Raw genomic sequence first — 18271 nt, 5'->3', positions numbered from 1 at the left:
ACTTTGCTTCAAGTTTATGTAGACTTTGACAGTGATTTTGAGTGCTGGTAGCACATACAAGTCTTAGGAATGAATTTAAACAAGTTGGTTCAAGACAATTTGGTATAAGAATCAGTCTGACTTATTTGTAAGTTTCTCGTTTATTGTTGCTTTGTTTAAGGTTTTGCAAGGTATGTTTCATAGAAGTGTGGATATGTTAACATCTATATGGGGGTAATTACCTATATTTCCTCTACTGGATGGATTGGAAAAACAGTGAATCGTCCTTGGCAGCGCTAAGCGACCTATATATTGTAATGAGATCAGTAGGCATGTATATTTATTTCACTAAAAACTACTATGCCATATCATTCCTGTTGCTTACTAGTTTGTTTTGTGCTTCTGTAGAACCTTAAATAAGTGAAGCTCCTGCACTCATGAAGAAGGGTTTTAATCCCGAAACACGTTGAGACAATTTATTGCAGGATACTCTCCATGGATAAACCCCTTAGGCTAACAATTGTTGTAAAGACTGGAGGGGGCTGTCTGTACTTCTGCTCTCTATTTGGAAGAGGAGAGGCACAGAGGGCCCCAGCCAAGATGCTCTATTATTGGTAACGTAGTCGAGCAATCAAGGCCTAGCTTCTCAGGAGGTGATGCAGGCTGGTTCTTAAGTACAGTGTAATCCACGAATCTCCACAAAGGAATGTCCACACACTTTATTACTGAAAACACAGTCTTTATACAATTAATATTCAAAGGTATGTACACAATCACAAAAACGCACTTTGTACTTGGAAATCAACAACGATAAATATATACAATTCTAAAGTGGTACCACCAATGTTATCAAATCTCGTTAACGTGCATCAACTGTACGGTTAAAATGTCACACAGATCAATAACGTGGAAACCAGCACCAGAGATAGGAAGGAAAGCAAGATGGTTGAAATGGTAGTCAGAATACTGGCCCCTACCACTAGGTACAGCTCTGTGTGGAGATCCCACCACCGGGGCAACCTGTAATATAAAGATATATAGCACAAGCCCAGTCCATATATTGTTCAATAGCCTTGTTTCCTCCTATTAAGGTTCTACCCCCCAATGTACCTGGTGGAGTAGAGTTCTTCGAAGACGCATCGAAGGATCCTTCTTGAGTGACTTCTGTAAGCGATATTCAATCAACACTACAGCTAAGTCAATGCCTAGTCTGGGATGCTAAGGAAAACCCTTATTGATGTATTTTTATATCGAGTTCAGTACTCTGGATGACAACCCTTGTATAACACCCCCTCTTAGAATCCCCCTGACCCCACTGAGCCAAGAAGTAGGTTTGTTTTGCAAATTAAAAGGTTTATTTGAAAAATTAAACAATATATATATATATCACACTTTTATAATAAATTAATATCTGATAGTACACTTAGACATATGATGTTGATCAACATTGGGTAATCTGGCACTAGCACACTTCTTTACAATCAATGAGGAGTTAGTATAGGATGGATAAATTATCAAAAATACTTTTATGGTTTCAAGGGAAAAGCAATGAGGAATAAAATGCAGTACAGAAATACTTGATATGATTTTAGCAAAAGATAAGATAATCACTTTTTCTCTGGCAATTCACCCCCCTCCCCTATGCAATGTAAGAAATGGAAGGAGATGGAAAGAGGAGCACACAGTTCTCAGGAATGCAATCAAATACAATACGAAATTCAGTTCCCCCCAGCAAGCTTAGAGGAAACAGGTCGGAGTTTGAAACACAGGCCCAAAATGCTTTTTAAATGTGATGGCAATGGATGGGAAAATGTGCCAACTGATTTTAATTCCCTCTAGAGATTCAGGGTGAGTGGGAGATGCGTGTTGGTATTAGTTCAGCCTCACTTTAGCAATGCTCTATGAGGTATTACCAAGTTGCAACAGATTTTAACAAAAGAAAGAATGGCGCTGCTATTTTGACAAGTGGAGAAATTGAGCCAAAATCGTAAATCGCAGTAAATTTCACGAGTGCGTAAATCGTGATTGCGGAAAAAGTATAAGGAGTAGGAAGTCGGTTCTAGGCTTGTTGGAAAGCTTAGATTCTAAATCTCGTTCCTAGCCCAAACGGTTCCAGAGATACAGACGATTAAATAAAGGTAGTTTTTCGGATTTAAAGAAAACTCAAAATGACAGGTGACAGCTTGCAGCTGCAGAATTGACAGGTGACAGTTGTGCAGCTTTAAAAATGACAGATGACACGATTTCTAGGAGGCAGTTCTACTTAGGTTAAAATAGTTCGGATTAGATTATTTTAACTAAGAGATTGGTTCTGCACAGTTCTGCTAGGTACTCACAATATAATTTTGAACTAGGCCTCATCACGGATCTGGTCAACACGTCCGGCTGCGGTTCTGTCTGCTTGGCGGGTCAATCAGGCACCAGTTCTGCTCACAGTGATCTGCGTCAGCTCTGCTCTGCTGGTCTAGCCTCTCTGGATTCTGAATGTAACACTGCTTTCTGGGTACTGCTACAGGTTCTTGCAAAAATTCTCTGCAAAACTTCAAACAGCTCTCCCGGCTGTTGAATAGTTTGGTTAGTTTTGAGGCCTGCTGAAGAGGATTCAGCTGGTGGATTCAGGCCTCTCTGCTACAAATTCTGGAGTTAATTTCTGCTACAGGTTCTGGAGATTGATGGATTTGAAGTCTGGATCTCTGGATGTGAAGTTGTCGGTCAGCATGCTCCGCAGCAAATGGAATTGAATGTCTCTACCTGTCCCAGCAGTCTCTTTTTATGTGTTTTGGAAAGTGGGCGTGTGTGTTGGTCATAACTAAACCTGCCCCTCTCACTTATCATTGGCCCATTGCTCCTCTCTCCCTTGATTGGGGGAAGGAAATGTGAGTCAGAGTGATGCTGTGGGTTTTATGGTCAGAGGAACCTCCCCTTGTCAGATTGCACACAAATCTATTTCTGACCAAAATACATATTTATCTATGTACCATTTTTCTAATATTATAGGTCCAGTTAACATATTTTCTCTAGCACCAAACCATCCGATCCCTGTCTTAGTACGATGTCGTGTCCACTGATGACAGAATTCTCCCCTTTTCATCCAGATAACAACCTCTAAACCTTTCCAGATTTTACACAAATGTGCACCAGGGATATGGGTTACAGATGATAAAGTGTCAGATTTTTAACATGTATACATTTGGAGTGAGACCCTATTTTCCGCTAGCAACCCCCCAGAATACACCACAGGGTCCTAACGCCTCTCAAAATGTTCACAGAAAAATCACAAAAATAATGATATTACTTATATAATTCTGACAAGTCCGCACTATGAGTTATCTATCTTTTTAAAATTATGCCCTGGTCAAAAAGGGGTGTGGCTTCCCCATCACAGGGTGGAATAACTGGTTTATCCACTTCCCCCAAGCCAGCTTGTTCACAGAGGCACAGCTGCCCTCCAGTTTCTCCCAAGAGGAAGCTATTTTACGACTCCCCCAATATAACATTTGCCTGAGTCCAGGACAGGCCTTTGTTCAACTCCCTGTAGTCCCCAGCTGCTCCACCCCTAATCTAATCAGTGAGGTGACAACTACTTTTGGCAAAGGGAAGAGTGGCTGAGCAGGTTTCAACTCCTGTCGTGGGTAGTTGTCAGGCAGAATCCAGTTTCATTAAGCCAGGTTTCAGCTAAATGTCACTTTTTGTTCCCAGTTTAAATCACTTACAATTTTTACATATACATTAAATAATGACTTCCTTCAAGTAATTTCAAAATATAGTTTTACATTGTATCCACCTCTTAGCAAGTCTTTCCTTGGTCTGGTTTTGTTTCATTTGTTCAGTTTTACACAAAAGTCTGGTGGTTTTAAAACACCGGCTTTCTGATAGTGGTGAGTACTGGTAATGCAACCATTTTTGGGATTAAGAAAATGAATTCCCCACAGTTCTGAGTTGCTTTTTTGGCAATCAGCATTGCCATTCCCAATGGTTTCAGGCTACTGTGTGTGTAGCCCAATGGTGGTTTTAGGCAGTGCCCTCCTGTGCTCACAACATAGGCAAAAATGGGTGGCAGCCTATTCTTCATGTTTTCCCTGTGCACTCTCTGGGGAGTTCTGGCCATCATGATGTTTTCCATGCCAGTACTGCACAGTTTTATGGTAGGGCCTGTATGCATGGGTAAAAACATCCCACAAGCCCCCCTCTTGCGATGGCCATTCTGTCCTTTCGCTGATGGAACTCGCAAGATCTGGGATGTTCGCCTCCTCTTCTTCCAATTCCATGGATGGCACAGTTCAGCATCTTTTCCTCCCTCCAGTCGATCAATCAGTTCTCCTTGCTGGTCCTGATGGGAGGATTGGGCGGTACCCCGGGCCCCTCGGGTCTCTGCTCCCGGTCCCCGGTCGTCCTCCTTGGTCAGTCTCCATGGTTTCATCTCTCCTAGGATGATAAAGCAAAGCGGCAATACCTATTTGTAGACATTTCTTCACCACTATTAATAGTGTGGCGAACATATACATTTTATGAATCAGAAGATATGAACATATACATTTTCTTTTTTAAATTAGGAGACAAGAACATATATATATATACAAGGATCACAGAATTCTATATGCTATATGTGGAATATTTTAGGGTTGGAACTGAATTACTCTGGACCGGCCCCCTCTGGGATTCCAGTGGATTCCTCCAGTTGTTGCAGAGTGTGCCTGGGATGGCAACACTTTAGCTGATTTATATGTACCCACTTGTCTTCCCCTTCCGCCAGACTGCCTTTGGGGATGCAGATCTTATAGGCAACAGGGGAGATCTTGTCTATAATTTCAAACGGTCCCTTCCATGTAGGCAAGAATTTTCGCTGTTTGGCCTGGTTCCTTTGGAAATTGTATAGATAGACCCGATCACCCACCTTATATTCCTTTCGGGTAGTTTTTAAATCATAGTGGGTCTTCATGCTCTCGGCTGATCTTTCTAGATTCAGCTGAGCATAGGCAAAAGCATGCTGAAGGTGTTTCCTTAAATTATCCACATATTCATGAGTTGTGGTGGCATTTATCAGTGTCTGCTCTTGGGTCCTGTAGAGCAGATGCTGGGGAAGCACCATCTTGCGTCCGGTCATCAACTCAAATGGTGACATTTTGGTTGCAGATGAAGGGGTAGATCTGATGGCCATTAGGACCAGAGATAATCGGATATCCCAACTTGGCCCAGAATCTGCCACAAACATTTTTAAGATGCTCACAATTGTTGTAGCGTTCTACTGCTCCAGAAGAAGCTGGCCTGTAAGAAATGTGTAGCTTCCTTTTAACCCCCAGTATCTCCCACATCTTTGTCATTACTTCACTGATGAAGTGGCTACCTCTGTCTGACTCAATCCTTTGAGGTAGACCAAAACGGGAAAAGATGTGGTTAATCATCAGGGCAGCTGCTGTTTCTGCCTTGCAATTTGGGGCCGGGAGACATTCTCCCACTTGGTAAACAAGCATGTAACGGTCAAAATGTACTTGTTTCCTCTAGACGAGCGAATCACAGGGCCTACAAAGTCGATTTGCAAATCTGATCATGGCAGTGTCATCCCCCTCTTTTGGAGAGGCGCATGGTGTGTGAGGGATGATGGCTGAAATTGTGCACACACCAGACTCCCCTTCAACTATTGGTCGAGGTCCTACCCCATGTGTGGCCAGTATGCAACCTCTCTTAAGATTTCCAGGGTTGTGTGAAACCCCCTATGACCGGCGGTGGCCGCATCATGGGCGTGACTTAACATCAGGCTTCGGAATGAGGTAGGAACCACCCACTGATCATGGCCAGCTTGGGATTTCCTTACCAACAAACCGTCTTGGATTCGGAACATTTTTGGACATTTCATCAACACTCTTGGGTCCTCTTTCCCAATGTAATCGGTATCCGTCAGGGTAAAACTTACCAATGATTGGATCCCCCTTCTGAGCTGTAATCAAATCAGCATCAGGGGTCTCCTTGCTCCATTTTGCATTTGAAAGATCATTGTGAGCATTTGTCTGGGACCTAGTGATAGCAGTGACCTGGATTTCCCCCAACAGGGACTCTATTTCTATTAGATCCCCTTGGATGGCCCCAGTTTTGGCCAGCTGATCAGCTAAGTCATTTCCAGTTTTGTCTGGTCCCTCTACTTTGGAATGACCCTTGATCTTTTTCCAGTAGATGGTCATCCCATTCGATGTGACCAGATCATCAATATTTTGGATTAACTTCCCATGTTTCAAGGGTTTGTTATTAGCACATAACATGCCTCTGGTTTTCCAATTAACCAGGTGCTCCACGAACCCGTTCCGTACATAATCCGAGTCTGTGATTATGACCAGTTTGTGGAGTTGATGTTGGACAGCGGTGAGGATGGCCTGATGCACAGCCATCAACTCTGCCACCTGACTACTTCGGGGACCAATTTTGTATCCAGCAGAGGGTTCTGGGGACTCATTCACCGATGCGTTCCCTACGCCGGCCACCAGTTCTTTCTCCCCGTTGTTGTCAACATGGTAAGAGCATCCATCCACATAGACAGTGATCATTCCCTCACACTTGTCTTCTTCAAAGACTTTGTGTGGGGAATTAAGGTATGCCTCCATGTTGTCCTTAATTTTTAGACTTTCGTCCTCTAGACAGTTTTCTCTGGCACAATCATGCAAGTCAGCCAGACCTTGCGCGAGGGGACTCTTCTTGTTTTGGCCATATCTGACCTCCACAGGAAAGCCTTGCATTGACAGAATCCAGGAAGTAATTTGGGAATTACTCACATTTCCGGGCCGGATTCTGTCACTTTGGAGATATTGCAGAGGCTGGTGTGGAGTCTCCACTATGATGTGTTCCCCCTGGATAAACGGGCGGTAATTCTTCAATGCCCACACCGTTGCCAGGAGTGCCTTCTCACAATCGTTGAATTTTTCCTCCACAGAGGATAAAGTTTTGCTCGCATAGGAGATTACTTTATTGACCTTGTCATGCTTTTGGTATAATACTGACGTCAAGCACGTATTAGAGAACCCTGTCTCCAGGAAGAACTCCTTGTTTCTGACAGGGTAAGCTAGGCAAGGCGCTTGTGAGAGGCTTCTTTTGAGTTGTGTTACCGCCCCGGATTGTTCTGGACCCCATTCCCACTTGACCCCCCCTTCAAGAGATTAATCAGGGGTCTAGTGATCTCTGCGTAGCCTTCAATGAACTTTCTACTGTAATTAGTCAGTCCAAGGAGGCTCCTTAGTTCCTGCAGAGTTGTGGGGTCTTTCAGTTTCTGGAGTGCTTCCACTTTCTTTTCTTGGGGACAGAGACCTTGAGGAGTAATCTCATGCCTCAAGAAATTAACACGGGTTCTACACCACTGTGCTTTCTGAAAGGAAAGTTTTGCTCCGGCGGCCCTCAACTGTGTCAGAACATAACGGATCTCCGCTATGTGTTCCTCCACAGATGAACTTTTGATGAGGACATCATCTACATAAGCCAGGTTACCCCTGGCACCCAGGTCGGGCATGGCCTTATGTAGGAAAATGTTGAATTCATTGCCGGAGTTGAGGTATCCGAAGGGAGTACAGGTCCAGGTGTACTGCTGGCCCCCAAAGGTAAAAGCCAGTTTGTATTGGTCCTCCCTATTGACAGGCACGGTCCAGTATCCATTGGTCAGGTCTATTGTAGTGAATACTTGTGACCCTTGAATCTGGGCCAGCCCTTGGTCAATGTAGGGCAGAGGCCATCGGGAAGTATGGACCCGTTTGTTGAGCTCCCTAAGGTCGGCGCATAGTCTCCACTGGCAGTTTGGCTTCAATATTCCCAGCACCGGATTATTGAAGGTGCTGTGTACTGGACGGATTATTCCCCAGGACTCAAGGTTCTTAATTATTTCAGTAAGGGACTCCATGGATGCGAGAGGCAAGCGATATTGCTTCACAAACACTGGAGTCATTCCAGGGTCCGTGGGAATTGTTGTGGTGTGGATGTCGGTGCGACCACAGTCATATGAGTCTACCGCAAAGAGATCTTGGAAATCCAAGAAAACTTGTTTCAACTTTTGCTTCTGTTCCAGAGTCACACAGGCATCAGCTAGGTTGACTCTCTCTTCCACCATCTGCCTGAAGCCTGGAAAGACTTCTGGTTTGGCTATCTCAGCGGCCTCCGCCAGCTGGGTGGAGAAGTCCCTGGTCAGAGTGCTGATTTGGACTGGAGGCTTCAGGTGGGAAAGGCAGCCCTCATGGACCTAGAAAATCACCTCATCCCTCCTGAAGTCACAAGTCACATCTTCCTTACCATAAGGGCAAGAAGTGTACACCAGGAAGTTCCCCCCGTGCCGGGTGAAAATCCTTTCTGGTGTTGTATTGTCCTCACTGTCACTGTCAAAACAGTCCTTGGGGATTGGTCCTAACAGTTCATTTCCTAAATCAATGGAGAAATGTGGGTCATCAATCGCCATTCCTATAATGGTGCCTGCGGCTAGAGTAATACTCTTTAAGTCGCTGTTGTCCACCTCTATTGGAATGGTGTCATGTTCTATGTTGACTAATGGTGTTGGGTTTACCCCTAACCCTTGCTGTTGGAGAGAAGCATTTAGATGGATATAAGCATCAGGGTTTTTCAATTTTTGTCCTCTTTTAACTTTCCCTTCCAGAGAGAATTGTCGGGTTCTTTCTGGAATGGTGACTTCCTCTTTGATCTGAATTTCAACTGCATAAGGTAGCAATTGAGCTGACCTAAATGCTTTTTCTGGATCATCAAAGCCCATGGGATTATCCGCTAATCGGGACCAAGCTTTGAAGTTTATTAGGTCCAAACTAATGGCAAAGTGATTGAGAATGTCACTACCTAAGTAAAAGGCGGCAGTGACGTCTCGCACGACCCAACAATTATGGACTATGCTCTTGTTGCCAATGGAGATTTTGAGCATACACCTGCTTGGCAGGAGATGTTTGGAATTAGGTGCTTCCAGGTCCATTTCCCATTTGTCTATCAGTTTGAATGTGGGAATGGCTGGATCTTTTGGGAGTTGGCGGAACATGGCTTCGCTGATGAAGATCTTACTGTTGTTCACACACACTCGAGCAAGAACAGAGTCCTTCCCATCATTTAACTGAATAGGGATGAACAACTGCTCTCCAATTTGCTGAATATCAGCCAGGCTCTGAGCTGATTTCACATCTTTCTGGACTATAGGAGTGGGAGTTTCTGATTGTGGATTAGTAAAGAATTTCAGGGTGTTTCCTTCCAGTGTGGAATACCACCTTAAACTGGAAGTAAGGTTGATTTTCAGAAATAGAGAGGACCCCCCATCATCAGTCTGTTGTCCTACTGCTATTACTGTCACATCTGGAATTTGGTTGTTCTGGAAGTGAAATTCTACTTGGTCAGATTTTTGTTCAACCATGTGGCAGGTGCCATTTAAACTAACATGGTTGACACTCCGTTTTAATTTTATTGGTCGGCTAGTCTGGGTCCAGAGGACCTTGTTTACACAATCTATTAGGGGTGACAACCTTCTCAGGAGGTCATTCCCTAGTAAACAAGGGGTGCCCTCTGGAGTCACTACTATGACCGGGTGTTTCACCTTGGGTCGCCCAATTTTAATGTCCTAGTCTGCAGTCCCTTCAACGGGAATTTCCTTCCGGTCAAAGTTCTGCAGTTGTCCAGGAAGACAGGTGAGAGGAATACGGTAATTCTCCCCCCTTCCTGCATTTAGTTCATCAAAGGCCCATTTGGACAGAAGGGTAGCTTGGGATCCAGTGTCCACCAGTGCCAAAATTGTACCCTGCCCCTGTACTTGTACCGGGGCATAGTATCTTCCCTCCTTCTCCTCAAGGGGGCACAGATAATGCACATTTTTGGACAACTGGTGGGCTAACTTTCTGGTTTTGGACATTGCTACCGAAGAGATTGGGCAGAATTCTGTGGAGAGCCTGGGGAATCTGAAAGAAAAAGTTGGCAACTGGAAATGGTTTCGGGTTCTGGGCAACCCCCCCCTTTTTGGAGGCAGTCCTCAGGATGGGTTTGACCCACGGGATTTTGGTATTGTTGGTTCTGGGATGAGATGATGGGCGGCGGTAGCTCAGTCTCCACATCTCCTAAATCTGAATTGCCATCCCTTGGGACCCATTTTTCCTTGGGAGGAGTTCCCCCATCTCTGAAGGAGAAGATCCTTTTCCCAGGATCTTCTGAGGATCCCTCTCCCTCAAATTGGAAGACCTGTACCTCCTCCACAAAGTGGGTCTGTTTGGGTCCTTTGTTTCTCCTACCCCCCCTCTGCTCCTTGGGAGGCAGGCTTTCAGGGGCAAGAGATTTTGTTTCTGGTTCCTGGTTTTCCAGGGGCTGTTTACAAGTTGGGAAGGAAGCTTCCTCCAAGGCTTTACACCCCCCTTCCCCTGGGAACCGGTGGGTTATTGGGGTGCTGCCCCGTCATTGTTCTGGAGCACCAGGTCCAGAGTTTGGGGCATTCTGCGGTGGCATGCTCATCTGAGGGTTCTGTTGAGCCCTCAGTATGTGACCCAGGTCCCGTGCCATATTTTGGACAAGGCGCTCAAGTTGTGAAACCCGCTCAGGCTGATACGGGGCTCTATTTTCTCCCCTGGGCTGATCCCGGGAAGGGTAGCTATCCCTTCTCTGGTAGTACCCCTGGTTTGGAAGATTTTGGTACCCCTCCACCCTTGGCCTCCCCTCTCCCGGATTAGGTTGTCTGGGCTCAGGGAATTGGGGAAAGAAGGATGGATGATTTTGGGGCTGGAAATTGGGTGGATACCTGGGGAAAATGTTCTGCCCAGGATTTGGTGAATTTCTGCCCTCCTGTAGGAAGTTGGGAGGGAAGTTCCCTGGGTTAGGTGGTTGGCTGGATCCCCCCCTTGGGCTGGAGGAGTCTACACATAACCCAGGATTGGTCGGTTTCCCTTGTAGCGGGGACTTACATAGTCAGGGGAGCGGGGGACCCCATTTGTGGGACTACCTCCTCGACTCCCTGTCTGTGACTGGCCCGAGGGCCTTCTGGGCTGTGAATTATTTGGTGCAGGCAGGTTTTTAGGCCCCCCATCTCCAAATCTAAAACGGGGGCAACCTTTACCTCTGCCACCTTGGCAGCAGCAGGGGTGCTGTTGGTTTTGGGGTTTTTCGCCGCATTATTTTTATTTTTGATGGGCTTCTGCACCTCATAGATCTGGGTAGGCTGTTCAATGACCCAGTCTAAAGATCTTTTCTCATGAAAATCTCTCACGAGCTGGGTCATTATGTATTTGGGTAAGGCATGGAAAAACGTATAGATAAATTCTCCGCTATCCGTGCGCACCCTTCTGGTGGTCTGCGCAAAAGCACACTTTAATTCTTGCACAAACTCTTGTGGGGCCTGATCCCCCCCCACATTGCAAATTGTAGACTGCCTTGCGAGCCTCTTGAGGATTTCTGTGAACAGAAAAATGTTTCAAGATGGCCGTCTTATAGGTGGACCATCTTAAATGATTTTGGTCCTCCAGCCCCGCAAAGAAACTGGAGTATTCTGGGGAGAATGTCCATTTGACGTACTGGATGCATCTTCTGCTGTCCTTCAAATGGAAAGTCTCCATCATTTGCTCATAGAGCTCCAAGTGTTCCCAAACGGAATACTTGGCGTTCTTATGATAAGGAGTGATGACACTCCTGATTGCCTTTATTTGTTTCAATGGGTCCTTAAGCAAGGCCCTTTTTGCCTTATTGGCCTTTTTGGTTCGGGTAACCCTGGTCCATTCATCCTCTGACTCAGAAGCACTGCTCCCAGAGGTGCCCGTCTGATCTTCCAGGTTTTCCCGGATTCTGCGAGGCTGGGAATGGCTGGCAGAATGGGGGGACCTGGTCTCCTGTGTCCTGTAATGCTCAGAGGAGTCTTCAGACCCCTCCTTGCTGCCAGGATTTGATGGGTACCCCCCCACTGACCTAACTGGGGTTCCCCACTAAATTGCACTGTGCTTGGGTGCCCATACCCGGATGCCCGCCCATCCATTCCTGGGAGGTACTGGCCTATGAGCCCCCTACTTCTAGCTGGATAGTAATCTGCCATCCCCGTGGCCCTGGGCTCATGTGCGCGAGGGAACATGGGGTGGCAGGGTCCAGGGACTGGGAGAGATGAAGGCCTCTGGTACTAGGGCTCCTGAGGTTATGCTCAGGAGTTTCTCTTTCCCAGCGAACCTCATCTCTATCCGCCCCTGCTTCCTGTTGCAATGCAAGAGCCTGCGCTTTCAGTTGCTCAGTTAAGGCCTTACTAGACTCTATCATTCTCTCCTGCATCGCTACCTGTTGCTGGAGCCTATCATTGTGCTGACAGAGAGCCTCATTTTCTCTCTGTGCCTCCTGATTGGTCCTGGAGTACTGGGCCAGTCTCTGCTGCAGGAGGGTTACCTCCTGAGCTGTGTCCCTATTGACCTGCTCCCTTCTTGCCAGAGCATCCTCCACCCTCCTGGTGTGCTCTAACAAGTTCTGGTGTTCTTTTTGGAGGTCACCCAGTCCCTGGAGGGCCAGGTGATTTTCTTCCATTTTCCTTTTTAAGTGGCAGACTTCCTGGCCTAAGGTATCCCTTTCCTGACTAAGAGCCTGCATCTGTGCCGCCAGGTCATCCCTTTGCCTTTGGAAGGCACCAGCTTTCTGGCGCTCCTGGTCAAACTCTGCCTGGGTATCCAGGTCTTTCAAAATCAGTTTATTGCTCTCTGTCTTCTCCCTATCTAGGTGGCTTTGCAGGGTGACTACCTGCTCGGCACATGCCCTATTGAAATCTAATTGTTGCTCCAGCTTTTTCTGGCTCTGCAGTAGGGAGTCCAAACCTTCTTGGTACTCCTTCTGCAAGACCAGAAATCTGGTATCCTGGTCCGCCTTTTCCTGTTGCAGCACATCCATATCCTCCTTTATTTTAGTGATGTACTGTCTGCTGTCCTTTTCTGACTCCTGGCTCCTGAGCAGCCTCTTCTCAGAAGAGTCCAGATCAGATTGGGCCTTCTCTAACGTCATCTGTTGCCTATTTGCCAGATCTTGGCCTTCAGCACATTTGTCCTGCATGGCTCCCATATATAGATACAAATATGCCGCTAACCTGGCAATCTTATTATGTTCATCTTTGGCTTTAGGGGCCATAAATAGTTCACTCAGGGCCACATGTAGGGGACCCTGATCTCCCCATATATCTGACCCTATTTCAGTGACCTGTTGCGCGATTGCCTGCAACCAGACCGTTTGGTCCTGATGAGTCCACTCACCTCTCACAAATAGCTTATGTAAGAAGTGCTCTCTGGCTATTTTCATATCTACCAAGGTCGTCATTCTGGAATTTGAGTTCCTTCCTGACTTACGGAAGTTTGTATTTTATTTTGCAAAACAGACAGTTTCCTTAGAGCGTTCTTTTGAGGGATGCTTTCACAGTGTAAAACAGCGTGGTGATCTAACCGGATATGTGTATCTGGTCAGTTGGCACACTGTATTAATCTGCACAAGTGGTAAATCTAACCCAGAATATCCCGGCTCCGAGCCCCCACTTTTGTAAGCGATATTCAATCTACACTAAAGCTAAGTCAATGCCTAGTCTGGGATGCTGAGGAAAACCCTTAATGATGTATTTTTGCATCGAGTTCAGTACTCTGGATGATAACCCTTGTATAACACCCCCCTCTTAGAATCCCCCTTACCCCACTGAGCCAAGAAGTAGGTTTGTTTTGCAAATTAAAAGGTTTATTTGAAAAATTAAACAATATATATATATCACACTTTTATAATAAATTAATATCTGATAGTACACTTAGACATATGATGTTGATCAACAATGGGTAATCTGGCACTAGCACACTTCTTTCCAATCAATGAGGAGTTAGTATAGGATGGATAAAGTAGCAAAAATACTTTTATGGTTTCAAGGGAAAAGCAATGAGGAATAAAATGCAGTACAGAAATACTTGATATGATTTTAGCAAAAGATAAGATAATCACTTTTTCTCTGGCAATTCACCCCCCTCCCCTATGCAATGTAAGAAATGGAAGGAGATACAAAGAGGAGCACACAGTTCTCAGGAATGCAATCAAATACAATACGAAATTCAGTTCCCCCCCCAGCAAGCTTAGAGGAAACACGTCGGAGTTTGAAACACAGGCCCAAAATGCTTTTTAAATGTGATGGCAATGGATGGGAAAATGTGCCAACTGATTTTAATTCCCTCTAGAGATTCAGGGTGAGTGGGAGATGCGTGTTGGTATTAGTTCAGGCTCACTTTAGCAATTCTCTATGAGTTATTACCAAGTTGCAACAGATTTTAACAAAAGAAAGAATGGAGCTGCTATTTTGACAAGTGGAGAAATTGAGCCAAAATAGCAAATCGTGGTAAATTTTGCAAGTGCGTAAATCGTGATTGCGGAAAAAGTATAAGGAGTAGGAAGTCGGTTCTAGGCTTGTTGGAAAGCTTAGATTCTAAATCTCGTTCCTAGCCCAAACGGTTCCAGAGATATGGACGATTAAATAAAGGTAGTTTTTCGGATTTAAAGTAAACTCAAAATGACAGTTGACAGCTTGCAGCTACAGAATTGACAGGTGACAGTTGTGCAGCTTTAAAAATGACAGATGACACGATTTCTAGGAGGCAGTTCTACTTAGGTTAAAATAGTTTGGATTAGATTATTTTAACTAAGAGATTGGTTCTGCACAGTTCTGCTAGGTGCTCACAATATAAATTTGAACTAGGCCTCGTCACGGATCTGGTCAACACGTCCGGCTGCGGTTCTGTCTGCTCGGCGGGTCAATCAGGCACCGGTTCTGCTCACAGCGATCTGGGTCAGCTCTGCTCTGCTGGTCTAGCCTCTCTGGATTCTGGATGTAACACTGCTTTCTGGGTACTGCTACAGGTTCTTGCAAAAATTCTCTGCAAAACTTCAAACAGCTCGCCCGGCTGTTGAATAGTTTGGTTAGTTTTGAGGCCTGCTGAAGAGGATTCAGCTGGTGGATTCAGGCCTCTCTGCTACAAATTCTGGAGTTAATTACTGCTACAAGTCCTGAAGATTGATGGATTTGAAGTCTGGATCTCTGGATGTGAAGTCGTCGGTCAGCATGCTCCGCAGCAAATGGAATTGAATGTCTCTACCTGTCCCAGCAGTCTCTTTTTATGTGTTTTGACAAAAGTGGGTGTGTGCGTTGGTCATAACTAAACCTGCCCCTCTCACTTATCATTGGCCCATTCCTCCTCTCTCCCTTGATTGGGGGAAGGAAATGTGAGTCAGAGTGATGCTGTGGGTTTTATGGTCAGAGGAATCTCCCCTTGTCAGATTGCACACAAATCTATTTCTGACCCAAATACATATTTATCTATGTACCATTTTTCTAATATTATAGGTCCAGTTAACATATTTTCTGTAGCACCAAACCATCAGATCCCTGTCTTTGTACGATGTCGTGTCCACTGATGACAGAATTCTCCCCTTTTCATCCAGATAACGACCCCTAAACCTTTCCAGATTTTACACAAATGTGCACCAGGGATATGGGTTACAGATGATAAAGTGTCAGATTTTTAACATGCATACATTTGGAGTGAGACGCTATTTTCCGCTAGCAACCCCCCAGAATACACCACAGGGTCCTAACGCCTCTCAAAATGTTCACAGAAAAATCACAAAAATAATGATATTACTTATATAATTCTGACAAGTCTGCACTATGAGTTATCTATCTTTTTTAAATTATGCCCTGGTCGAAAAAGGGGTGTGGCTTCCCCCATCACAGGGTGGAATAACTGGTTTATCCACTTCCCCCAAGCCAGCTTGTTCACAGAGGCACAGCTGCCCCCCAGTTTCTCCCAAGAGGAATCTATTTCACGACGCCCCCAATATAACATTTGCCTGAGTCCAGGACAGGCCTTTGTTCAACTCCCTGTAGTCCCCAGCTGCTCCACCCCTAATCTAATCAGAGAGGTGACAACTCCTTTTGGCAAGGGGAAGAGTGGCTGAGCAGGTTTCAACTCCTGTCGGGGGTTGTTGTCAGGCAGAATCCAGTTTCATTAAGCCATGTTTCAGCTAAATGTCACTTTTTGTTCCCAGTTTAAATCACTTACAATTTTTACATATACATTAAATAATTACTTCCTTCAAGTCATTTCAGAATATAGTTTTACATTGTATCCACCTCTTAGCAAGTCTTTCCTTGGTCTGGTTTTGTTTCATTTGTTCAGTTTTACACAAAAGTCTGGTGGTTTTAAAACGTCAGCTTTCTGATAGTGGTGAGTACTGGTAATGCAACCATTTTTGGGATTAAGAAAATGAATTCCCCATAGTTCTGAGTTGTTTTTTTGGCAATCCGCATTGCCATTCCCAATGGTTTCAGGCTACTGTGTGTGTAGCTTAATGGTGGTTTTAGGCAGTACCCTCCTGTGCTCACAACATAGGCAAAAATGGGTGGCAGCCTATTCTTCATGTTTTCCCTGTGCACTCTCTGGGGAGTTCTGGCCATCATGATGTTTTCCATGCCAGTACTGCACAGTTTTATGGTAGGGCTTGAATGCATGGGTATAAACATCCCACACTCCCTTTAAAGCAGGAGCCAGGGATCGTCGAGAGGCGTCGAAGATGGTAAAATTGTCATCGACGGCGGCGATGAGAAGTTCAAGGGTGCCGAGACCCCGATGTCGATCAAGGCGGTGCTCGTCAGCGACGTCCTGCGAGGATGAGGTGTGCAGGGCACCTCAGCGATAGATTGTTCAGGACCGCAAAGAGTTTCAGAAGAGCTGTGGCCCAACGAGGGCGTCGAGTTGTCAAAATGAGTGTGGCCTTCAGGTGGTGGGAAACCCACTGGCAGATTCTCCTTGGCGCGTTGGTCGTCCTCGACTTTCTCCGGCGGGACAAAGCGGTCGACGTTGCGGACAAGGGAGCCTTGGATTGAAATGTTCTTAGGCGAAGGAGCGGGCGGCTCCGGTCGTCGGCGGCACGGCGTCAAGTGGTCCCCACGGCTGGGATGCACAACTTCGACGGGCCTTGAGAGGTTACACAAACCTGCAAACCCTGGTCGAAGGCAATGGACTTCGACAGCGGCAAAGTCCGGATGCTTTGCTTCATTCTCCTCAGCGGTCCCGTCTCGGGTCAGCAGCCTTTCGAGGGTCTGTCTTCCAGGGAGCTTCGGCAAAGGTTAACGGTGCTCGATGGTCCCTCGGAGCACGGGAAGAGGGCGCCTTACCAGGTCCTCTCTCGGATCAGTCCTTGACGAGTTTGTCAGCTTTCAGATCAGGTCGAAGCAAATGCAACAGCAAGTCTTCTTCTTGCAGCTGGGCGTCGAGGATCAGCAGTTCCAATTACTCTTCAAGTGTAGACACAGCTTCTGAACAATTTCCAGTGGTGAGAGGTCCTCAGATATACTATTTTTTCTGTCATCCACACTGCTGGGTCACTCTCAGCAGCCAATCATACAGAAGGGCATTCATGCAGTCAGTCAGCCAATCGGGCACACAGTGCATTCAGGCCATCCTCCTCCCTCTCAGACACTCACAACAAGGAATGTGGATTGGGACGAGTACCCAGCCATTCAACACTACACACTGCATTCAGGCCAGTTTCAGGCAGGGCTGTCTCAGTCTTTGTCTCTCATACCAGAAACCAGACAGCCACAACAAGAAGTGCATATGGGTCACACACTCCATTCACCCAGGTCCCTCCCACAGGGCGTACCCACAACTGTTACGCTCACCTGGCTCCCACAGTGGCGTCGGTCGGACCCGGACTTCTGCAGCCTCCACCCACGTGATGCGTAGTGCAGCAATGACTGACTGGATCCCCCCTCCAATTCTTGTTTTCTTGACTCGTAGAAATATTCTCCTACAAGTGGAGAGATGGATTTAGCCACTTGTGGATTCAAGTGATAGCACCCCCAACTGTCCTCACCTCTAATCACCACTGAAGTGCCCTCTCAGCAATCTCACCTTGTATACTTGACGGATGAGCCCTCCATCCTGCGAAGTACGCAGGGGCGCGTTGATGACCAGTTACTTCACTGGCCTGAAGATATCGGAAGAGTTGTAGACGAATCCTGACTCCAAAAGGTCCTGGTGAAGAGCCGTGAGTATATAGTTCGTAAGAGTTCAAAATGTCTGGAATTCACTCCTGTCCAATTCCTCTTTTATCTTGCAGCTTTGACCCAATAAGAAGATTGACAACTGAAAGTGCTCCGGTAAAAGTCTGTGTTACCCAGCACTGTCGGGTAAATAATGCCCAGGGTTAAACTTGCTGCTTTTTCCTTTTCTCACAGGTGCGGCATAAGAAGAGGTGGCGTGCTGATGAATAATACCTCCGGCGGTAAAATCAGGTAAGCATAAGGCGGCTAAAG

The sequence above is a fragment of the Ambystoma mexicanum genome, chromosome 6q (genome assembly GCF_040938575.1).
Source record: "Ambystoma mexicanum isolate Mex_15411 chromosome 6q, UKY_AmexF1_1, whole genome shotgun sequence".
Lineage (NCBI taxonomy): Eukaryota > Metazoa > Chordata > Amphibia > Caudata > Ambystomatidae > Ambystoma > Ambystoma mexicanum.
Note: the sequence above shows the minus strand (reverse complement) of the source record.